This window comes from Macrobrachium rosenbergii, chromosome 48 (assembly GCF_040412425.1).
Source record: "Macrobrachium rosenbergii isolate ZJJX-2024 chromosome 48, ASM4041242v1, whole genome shotgun sequence".
In the NCBI taxonomy this organism is placed as follows: domain Eukaryota; kingdom Metazoa; phylum Arthropoda; class Malacostraca; order Decapoda; family Palaemonidae; genus Macrobrachium; species Macrobrachium rosenbergii.
This window is the reverse complement of record NC_089788.1, coordinates 19,087,783-19,098,695: the sequence shown is the minus strand read 5'-3', so window position 1 is coordinate 19,098,695 and position 10,913 is coordinate 19,087,783. Positions and strand designations below refer to the sequence as shown.

The 10,913-nt window shown below is 43.5% G+C and overlaps 1 long non-coding RNA gene across 1 annotated transcript; it reads right to left on the bottom strand.

The window, feature by feature from the left end:
* Nucleotides 1-265: 265 nt before the first annotated feature.
* LOC136831704 (uncharacterized) lies at nucleotides 266-1,189 on the bottom strand. The gene is made up of 2 exons (XR_010850953.1): nucleotides 638-1,189; nucleotides 266-416 (listed from the first exon to the last, which is right to left on the bottom strand). It is a non-coding gene; the product is annotated as an uncharacterized lncRNA (long non-coding RNA).
* Nucleotides 1,190-10,913: the final 9,724 nt, after the last annotated feature.

Below are 10,913 nucleotides of genomic sequence, written 5' to 3'. Positions count from 1 at the left end.
TATATATATATATATATATATATATATATATATATATATATATATATATATATGCATATATATATATATATTTTTACGTTTTCCGTGGTTTTAGTTTGAAATATGCTCTGTGAGACAGGTAGCAACAATTTACGGTAATTTAGCCTTGTGATTCTGACTTTGTGGGTACGGGAAAACGTAAAAAAAAAAAGAGGAAAACAAAGGAGAATTTCATATGAGCTTAGGGCTCTTGTTACTGAGGGAAATATTACGTAAAACACGTGGGCAAATTTAAAGGAGTGTATTTACATAAATGATATCAGTACGGGAAAGAGGAACTCAAGTAGATTACTATCCTGAAGGAGATTCCTACGGGATTGAATGAAACTGGGGGATTCCAGACACGGTCCGAGAAGCTTCCACGAAATAGGATCCCTCTGAAATGAGAGATATGCACATTATACGCCAGTAATGAAAATAGACAAAAGAATAATGAATTCGAAGCTGCACTGAGGGTGCCAAAGGAGTAATAAAGAATTAATACTGCCGATGCAAGAGGCGCACGGACATTAGACAAGGGAGATTTCTGGCTTTCTCTTTAAGAAAATATTACGAGACAAAAGCGTGACTGAAATGGGGCTCTTCCAGGGCACTTTACCTTAGCAGATTTTCCGAGGGCGTGTAGAAGGCGGTCCGTGGATGACTTGCGATTTCCGAGGACGAGTTTCTTCCACGTGGTGAGATGCAAGGGCTTCCGTAAAGGGGCAAGGCGATGGGGACTCCTCGAAACTCCAAGCAATGGCGTGTGGGCTCGAGGAATACGGTTGAAGGGCACGAGGAGAAGTATACTTTGGGAAGGGCCACGTGGTTAGGATGCAAGGGCATCGGTGGGGCCAGGTGTTGAGGACGTCTTCACAAGTTCACTCCATATCTTCCAGCCCGCGTGTGTGTCGAGACCTCGTGGGCTTTTGCCTTTTATCCCCTCCTATGGGACAGGGGTGCGCCCAACACAGATGCTTTGACTCATTGCACCTGCTGCCTGCAGGGGAGGTTTTGGCCTGTAGGAGAAACACCCAAGCCAGATTACTTTTGCCTCGAAGGAAAGATCTTTATCAAAAATGGGAGCGCCTTTAATCTTTTAACCCTTGTTTTTAAGTCGATAGACAGATGGTCTATCGATCGGCCGGCTGGCAGTAAATGAACAACCAACAACAACAAAGGAGGGGGAGGTAATTTGCTAGCGAATTCTTGCTAATCATAATACCTCCCCATACAAGATGATGTACATACCTCCTTCGGTGTGTACATCGATATTCAAGAATGAGCGGCAAATGCTTTACGTTACTCTACATTCTGCCTTGCAATGAACTTTACTCCTAAGGGTTTTATGAAGCTGAGACATTACTTTTAATAACACATTGGGACAATTTTCGTTAACAGAACGCAAAGTGATTTAAACACTTGCAAAAGAATAATTACTTTAGATTTGGTTACCCACTGGTAACTTTATAATGTGACTCGAACAATTGTGAATTAATTAAGATTATAGGACCACGTATATGAGGCTATGGCCAACAAATGAAAAGAAAGGTTATTGTTCAAGAATTAAAATACACGGTTACTTAATTTTAGATAAAATGCATGCGGTTAGTACAATCTGCCTTGAAGAGGCTGTGTAAATGAAAAACAGCGTTTATTTTTGTAAATGACATCCCCTTTTACGCGATACTGTAATGACTATACATATTCGCATTGATAATTTATCTTCGTTTTAACGTACTTGGCTCAGCTATCGTTCAACGCGAGGTGAGGGATGACCCACACACCGGATTTTTGACAGTCGTATGCGGGCGAGAGTATTCGCGAGGTTTTAATTCGCTAACCTTAAACTACGCTAATTTTATGCGTCCACTGCCTACTCAATGTTATGACGGGGCGAGCAGACAAAAGATGTGGGGTAGGACAAACAGAGATCTTGGAAGGAAATGGAAGGGGGAAAAGGGATAATAATAACAAAAAGGAAAATTACCAAGACGTTACGAATGAAACTTGACCGCATATGAAAGGCGGGACACGTCCCTCAGAGCTTACAAAGGGGCATTTAAATCACAAGGGCAAGAGTTTATGACTCATGATTCATTAAAATAAAGATAACTAAATGACTAAAAGAAAGTAAATGATATTGGCAGAAGAGCTAAGGGAAAAAGAGTGAGGGTTTTATTGTGTTAGGCGGAATTTATCGTCCTACGCCTATAAATTACGGCCCGGACTATCACTTCAGTCCCAGGGCGAGGAAAGTGCACCCGAAGGCGCGACTCCTTCAGGAGGGGCTGACACGCACGCCCGGTGCCAAGGTATGGGCGCAAGGGCGTGCCACTTCTCACTCTGTTATTCTTAATGATTTATACATTGTGTGGGGAATGGTATCCCGTATTTAATTGCCTCTTGTGGGGATAATTTAAGGGAAGATTAGTAGAGGATGGTAAGAGATAGCAGTTCCTGAGGAACGGAAGAAGATAGAGGAGGGTCTGACATCCCCTTCTGGATTAGGGGTGCCAAGACCTTCGAAAAATGAAATGGTGGCACAGGTGCCATGGGAGCTCTAGAGCTCTTTGTAAATTACCTGGAATGTCCCACGCCCGTGGTAATTTCGCCTCGAGTCTTTCTTAATGGGACAGTCGTCCTCGGCCGGGGAAGCGGAGGGCCCGCGACCGGAGGGCGGCATGGAGTACCACCTGGGCCTGCTGATGCGACAGCTGACGCAGGGGTGTTCGTGCTTGGGTTCTACCATGATCCGTCGCGGCTCTTGTAGTTCATCGGCCAGGTGAGATATGGCAGAATCCTGACTTGCAATTGCGTCGGCGACGGGCTGAGGCAGAGAGGAGGCGGTCGGGGTGGCGTGAGCGGCTCGCAGGTAACGATGACCAGCTCAGGCACGGGTTGCGAGGCCGCACCTGCAGGTGAGCTTCCGCGGTGGTCGGGAGGAACCGTCTCTCTGACCGACGCTGGTAGCGGTGCCAGGCCGGGGGAAGAGAGGGGGTCCTGAGTTGGATCCCGTGAATGGAGATCGGCGTAGCGCTCTGGCGTTGGCACTAGGGGCAGAGTCAGGCGCTATCAGAGGTTTCTTGGGCTCGTCGGTCAGGACGGACGAGAGCTTGGCCCTGCTCGGGGCATGCAAGTGGCACCGGCAGGAATTTGTCATCTCCTGAAGGGAGATTTGATTGGGGCCCTGGCACTGGCACTGAGGCAGGGCCGGGCACTGGAATGGGATCGGGAACCGATCGAGGGGGCCACTGTACATTGTACTCAGGTGGCACTGGTGGGGACTGCACGTCCTTCTGGTACCTAGGGGCGCCAGTCTTGACTGAGGAGAAGCGGGGAGGATTACTCGCGCCCGCGGAATGATTCGGGAACGTGGACCCCTAGATTGTCGTGATTTCGGTGGGGACTGGAAAGTCCTGTCCCAGGATGACGTCATAGCCTCCGGGAGATGGCTTGCTACTGCAAGATTGCACATTTTGGATTGGTGAGGTCGTGAGACTCTCAATTGGACCGTAGGGAGTATCATTTAAATTGATTTATTCCCTCGATCGTGACGAGTTTTCGTCTATTGACGATAGCTCCGTAGGGAACTCTGTCCCTTCGGATGAGGGAGATTTGTGCGCCCGAGTCCTCGAAAGCAGTGACTCGGCGCGCGGGCTCGCTACCTCGTGGAGGCCACGTATACGGGCCCTTCGGCGGGAGGGCCTAATGACTGGGGATCTGTGACGGCCAAGGCGACGGTGGGAGTATTTATTTATTATTGCGTGGGCATTTTGCCCATGCGGGAGAATGGCCATAGACCTTGCACGCCGTGCAAAAAGGTCTGGCTAAAGTCTTTCCGCGCTGCCCCTGTGAGGGCGCGAGGCGAGTTATTTGTCGGTTTTCGGGAGAGAGAGGAGCCGGTTTCTTGTTCCGGCACTGTTCGAAGAATGCCCCGTTTTCTTGCAATAATGGCAAGTTAGGGGCTTGCCCGAGTTCCCATTTTTGTTGGAATTTGAACCTCCGAGGAGGGACGGGGGATTTATCTTCCGCCCCATGGATCCTTCTTGAGGGTGGTGAGTTTCCCACATGTCTGCTATTCGGCAACACTCGGTGAGTGTTGGTGGGGCTTTTTCCACTATATGAGTGGCGAGGGCAGGAGGGGCGTAGCGCAGGAAATGCTCGAATTTAAACCGCTCGAGTACCTCGGCGGTGTTAGTGGCTCCTTCGGAATCGAGCCATTTTGTCAACGCCCGCTCCGAATGGTACGCCCAATCGGACCAAGTCTGGCCTGCTTCTCTGGGCTGCTCTCTCCAACGTCTCCTCCACCGCTCGGGGTAATCTCGTATGCGCTTTCGTAACTGCTTGGCGTACGGCTTCCCAGTTTCCCGATCGTCTGCAGGGGAAGGGCGTGGTAGGCAACGAGGGCCTTTCCGCCCAGGAATTTAGTGAGAACAAGGGAGAGTTCGCGGGGAGAGATCGCAGCACTCCAGGACTCGTTCGGCCCTTTCAAGCCATACTTCAGGTTCGGACTCCGTCCATTTTGGCATGAACGAGTGAGCTTGGCTGAGGGCACTCATTCCCCGCGGCAGGGGCGGGGGTGGCGTGCTGTCGTTCTAGCACCTGGAGCTCATGGGCGCGTTCTCTCTCTCTCTCCTCACGTTCTCTCTCCCTCTCTGCACGTTCTTTATCCTTCTCTCGTTCTTTTTCCTCTCGTTGTTCTTGGGCAATTCGTTCCCTCTCTCTCCCTCACGTTCCTTATCCTTCTCCTGCTCTTGGGCAATTCTTGCCCCTCTCTCTTCTCACGTTCTCTCTCTCTCTTCACGTTCTCTTGCTCTCTCCGCCTTGGCATCGTCCACTCGCTCTTGAACCCATGCTCTCAGATCTTGCCCGATAGTCCCATGTCCTTCCCAGCGGACATGTAGAATTTGAAATCCTCGTTTTGTTGGGCTCTGGTATTAGCCATCTTGGAATAATGGGTATAGGATATGTCTGAAAAGACTCTTTGTTAAAATTGGATGTGTCTTGAAAGACGTGGTTGTTCTTGGCGAACGAGTTTTAATATGCGTCTCGGAAGGCGTAGTTGGATTTTGTCACGCTCGGACTTGGCCGGCTGTAGCGTGAAGTTAAGGAGTTGTTCTAACGAACTAGAATGATCAGTCCCGTAAGGGCTTAGATGTGTGTGAACTACACTATATAATGTCTCAAAAGGACTTAATTTTGGGTTCCCGCAGGAATGAGAAATTCTCGCCTCGTGCGACGTAGAATTTTTGTATGAGTCTCTGAGGACTGGAATTTGGAGAAATTCTCGCCACGCATGACGTAGAATTTTAGGAGTCTCTGAGGACTGGAGTTTGAGGATTCTCGCCACGTGCGACTAGAATTTTAGGAGTCTCTGAGGACTGGAATTTGGAGAAATTCTCGCCACGTGCGACGTAGAATTTTAGGAGTCTCTGAGGACTGGAGTTTGGAGAAATTCTCGCCACGTGCGACGTAGAATTTTAGGAGTCTCTGAGGACTGGAATTTGGAGAAATTCTCGCCACGTGCGACGTAGAATTTTAGGAGTCTCTAAGGACTGAATTTGGAGAAATTCTCGCCACGTCGACGTAGAATTTTAGGAGTCTCTGAGGACTGGAATTTGGAGAAATTCTCGCCACGTGCGACGTAGAATTTTAGGAGTCTCTGAGGACTGAATTTTAGGAGAATTTTAGGAGTCACTTAGGACTTGGAATTTGTGGAATTGGGAGGAATTCTCGCCACGTCGACGTAGAATTTTAGGAGTCACTTAGGACTTGAATTACGATTCGTCCCTTAGGACTTAGAAATTACTAACGGAAACCCAAAGAAAAATGTATGCTGGGAAATGAATGGGGAAAAAAAAAAATGCTACACACGCGGGCATGGGCGGGGTGGGGGTGCAGGTCGTTTGGCCAACACCGGAGGTATTTTTAGATTCTGGGTGAATGAACCCGTATATTTATATACCGTCTGGGATTCCGGGAATTTCCCAGTCGTCTGAGAGGATAACAGTACAACGGCCTAGTAATTTTCCCTATAAGCGGAGTTTAAATTTCGCTTTCCTAACACCTAACTCGAATTCTAACTACACTGAGAGAATTTTCAGCAATGCAAGCTGACTTCGTCGTGTCCCACGTGGGAATTTTATTCGCGCCTAAATAACAGTTCGCTAATTCGAAATGCGAAGTAAAAGTTATCACAGAGGAATTTCTTTTTCGCACTATTCCTCGAAGCAAGAATATGGCAAAGGATTTTAACACAGAGGAATTTTCACTATTATTCCTCGAAGCAAAGGATGGTTAGCACTGGTTATTTCTAACTACCTATCCTGAAAGGCATGCATTAACGAATCTAATACGGTTCTTTTCTCTCAGTGATTACATGCGTCCCTATTTCTAATTCCTAGGAACAGTCACGATTGTAAAAAGGTTTTGCTAAGATTAACATATTACTTACGTGGAATTTTCTGGATCTGTGTGCTGGTTTTACACATAAGGTTCGTAATTGTCTCGTACCCAGCTTAGCTTTGCTAATAGCTGATCTGGCAAGTTGCAAATGCAATAAAGCAACACTAGGGAACTGCAACTGCAAAACGAGATCTATGGCCAGGTCGCCATTTTTACGTTTTTCCGTGGTTTTAGTTTGAAATATGCTCTGTGAGACAGGTAGCAACAATTTAAGTTAATTTAATTTTGTGATTCTGACTTTGTGGGTACGGGAAAACGTAAAAAAAGAGGAAAACAAAGGAGAATTTCATATGAGCTTAGGGCTCTTGTTACTGAGGGAAATATTACGTAAAACACGTGGGCAAATTTAAAGGAGTGTATTTACATAAATGATATCAGTACGGGAAAGAGGAACTCAAGTAGATTACTATCCTGAAGGAGATTCCTACGGGATTGAATGAAACTGGGGATTCCAGACACAGTCCGAGAAGCTTCCACGAAATAGGATCCTCTGAAATGAGAGATATGCACATTATACGCCAGTAATGAAAATAGACAAAAGAATAATGAATTCGAAGCTGCACTGAGGGTGCCAAAGGAGTAATAAAGAATTAATACTGCCGATGCAAGAGGCGCACGGACATTAGACAAGGGAGATTTCTGGCTTTCTCTTTAAGAAAATATTACGAGACAAAAAGCGTGACTGAAATGGGGCTCTTCCAGGGCACTTTACCTTAGCAGATTTTCCGAGGGCGTGTAGAAGGCGGTCCGTGGATGACTTGCGATTTCCGAGGACGAGTTTCTTCCACGTGGTGAGATGCAAGGGCTTCCGTAAAGGGGCAAGGCGATGGGGACTCCTCGAAACTCCAAGCAATGGCGTGTGGGCTCGAGGAATACGGTTGAAGGGCACGAGGAGAAGTATACTTTGGGAAGGGCCACGTGGTTAGGATGCAAGGGCATCGGTGGGGCCAGGTGTTGAGGACGTCTTCACAAGTTCACTCCATATCTTCCAGCCCGCGTGTGTGTCGAGACCTCGTGGGCTTTTGCCTTTTATCCCCTCCTATGGGACAGGGGTGCGCCCAACACAGATGCTTTGACTCATTGCACCTGCTGCCCGCAGGGGAGGTTTTGGCCTGTAAGAGAAACACCCAAGCCAGATTACTTTTGCCTCGAAGGAAAGATCTTTATCAAAAATGGGAGCGCCTTTAATCTTTTAACCCTTGTTTTTAAGTCGATAGACAGATGGTCTATCGATCGGCCGGCTGGCAGTAAATGAACAACCAACAACAACAAAGGGGGGGGAGGTAATTTGCTAGCGAATTCTTGCTAATAATATAATAATATATATATATATATATATATATATATATATATATATATATATATATATATATATATATATATATATATGTGTGTGTGTGTGTTTATGTGTGTATGTATGCATAAGGGAAAACTAAACAGAGTATATATATGTTGAAAGGGGAGACAGGTTCAAGGTTCATGGCAAAACAATACCTCAAACACCAAAGAAGAAGAAATAAATAATTTCATTAGCAACATAAGAATTAGAAGTAGAATGGTCAAACAAGGCAATAATGTAGATAAATTATGTAATAACATATTATGTAAACATAATGTAAATAATTAACCACCCTCCTAGGAAACTAAAGCATTGTAAATATAATATTAACAACCCTGAAAACCTGTCTGGAACAAGCCATGATAGCTATAAATGGAATGTTTGATGTAAATCTCACAGTTCTTATATAATTTCCTTATCAAGTAATGCGACACAGTCTCTAAACGGACCTTTAGTCTGAAATAAATGGAAACATCAATGTATCCTATATATAGAGTTTTGAAGGAAGACTGAGAGTAGAAATGAGAAAATATGAAATATCAGTATTAAAGAATCATATTGTATCAAAGGGTTGATAATTACAACAAAGATTATGAAAGGGAAAATATTGCCTTTAGCATACAGGCATATATATATATATATATATATATCTAAATATACATATTATATATATATATATATATATATATATATATATATATATATATATATATATATATTTATATATATATTTATATATATATATATATATATATATATATATATATATATATATATATTTATAAATATTATATATATATATATATATTTTTACAAATATTACTGCTGTTAATACGTTCGTAACTTTTGATTGTAAAAATATCAGCCTGACTGAGTAAAGGGAAAAGACATTGTCTATATAGGAGTGCATCTTCAGTTTCAAACCTTAACGTCCGTTGGAGAAAGGATAGGTAGCATTTAGCCATTTTTATACCCTATAGGAAAATTCCCATATCAGCCTTTAAAATAGGTGGTCCTACAGTCCTTTTTTTCCTAATCTACCTGTCTCATGGCGAATGTTTTTAAAAGAAAGACGGTGGACACCTGGTGGGCCTGTTTTGACCCAGGCGGTCAGGGAACGACAGAGAGAGAGAACCAAGCTTTCGGAGAGATAAGACGTCCAGTTGGACCTCTTCCCCTTTTCTTTGTCTATTATTCTATTAGTGAAGTGAAGAAACAATTGCAAGAACTCCACGTTCGGTCGTTGATGCGCACAACGTTCGTCCTAAGGTAAAGTCGATTTTTGTTCAAAACTTCGCCCATTCTTTTTATCCTTTCTTTTCTGTATTTCAAATTTCCTTTGTTCCCCCTTCAGCCACCACTTACGGTATATGTGTTTACGAAGTCTAGATTAAGCCAAATTATTTTATTGTTAGCTTCAACCCCATTATTCCAGTAAAATACCTAGGATTTAGGGTAAGCAAAATCAGGTTAAATCTCGATGCTTTTGTATGCCTCGCGTCCGAATGTTTGGAAGAACCGTTGCGTTTAAAATCAAATTCATCTCAAATATTCTTTGTTAAGGTTAATAACCCTTAACTGGCGACCTTTGGCTAATTAACGTCTGTCTTTGAGGTTAACTTTTGGCTTCAAGTGACAGGTTACGTGTAATCTTGGTTTGCAGGGCCGTAAAATTACGTAAATTGAATAATACATGATCAACCAAGACCTTCACACGTAACATTGGCGACCTTGCGTAGAATCTAAAAGTACATTTTAGAGAAAGAATCTGAGAAAAGGAAATTAAAATTACATTAAAAAAAAAAAAAAAAAAAAAGTCAGATATCGAACTCCATTTCATTCTTCCAAACAAGGAACCAGGCATAATAATAAGCAGTAAAGAGAATAGTTATATAACAAGTGTAGCGAGAATTAGCGTAGGTAGGAAAGGGTGCGTCGAGAGCAGAGTCATAATTTATAACGTTTAAGACAAGGACATTTTACCGTGTTCGGATCGTGAGTCAAGTCGTTCAAGTAACGAATCTCAAAGGCCGAATCGCGGAGCCCAGTTCATATACACAAAGTAATATACTAATCGCGTCGGCAATTCCGATCGTTATTGTTTGCATATAGCGGAATCATTCAAAACCGTGTCAGTGAAGTAGCAAACGAACTGAAATAGTAATTTTACAATAAAGGTACAGTTCAACAACGTAAATTTACGCAGGCAAGCTAGCATTTCTCTTTTCATTCTTTGTTTAATGTCCGGGTGAGAATACGATAACAAAAGACACAAAGTTGTTTGGTAATTTAGTTTTCCATCCGTAACGTAAAACACTATGCATGATTGGTATATTTAAAGTAAAATCTGGATACCTGCATTTGTTTCGTTCGTTGTTTTGAATTTGTGCTAAAAGAAAATACATCTTGGATTCCTCCGCGTGTTGTCGCGGTTGTTTTGAAATTGTTCGAACTGTTTGTGAGAGAACGGCCATTTGGGGTTTCCTTTCACAGCCGAGGTTGTTTTGAAATTTAGGCCTAACGGGACCTTGGCCGCCATCTCAACGACCTTGTTATTGTCATTCCTGTTGTGACGACTCTGCTCCGAGCCACTCTTGGGGCATATTTTTTTTTTTGCTTTTTTAGCGAACCCACCTCCTAATATCTTAGCTAGACAAGGAAAAAAAACAAAAGATAATTTAGGCAGGGAAAGATAGGCCTTAGTTAGGAGTAATAACAAGTTCCTATACGAATACCTACTATAAAATCATATAAAGAAAATTTAAAATTTTACGATAAACTTTTGTGACGTCGGCTCCCAGGAAAATTAAGATAATAAAGTAATCCCTAAGGAAGCCAAGACGACGCATCTATATCATTTTATTAAGATCCATGCCATTGTGCATGTATAAAATCTTTGTTTACATGTTCTCAAGCAGCAAGAAATTCGCTGATTGAAAATCTCTCTCTCTCTCTCTCTCTCTCTCTCTCTCTCTCTCTCTCTCTCTCTCTCTCTCTCTCTCGTCATTCAAGTAAGCATTCCTAACCTAAGTGTACGTGACCCTCTTCAAAGAAAAGAACGGCCGACACTAGGCTAATTAATTCGAAT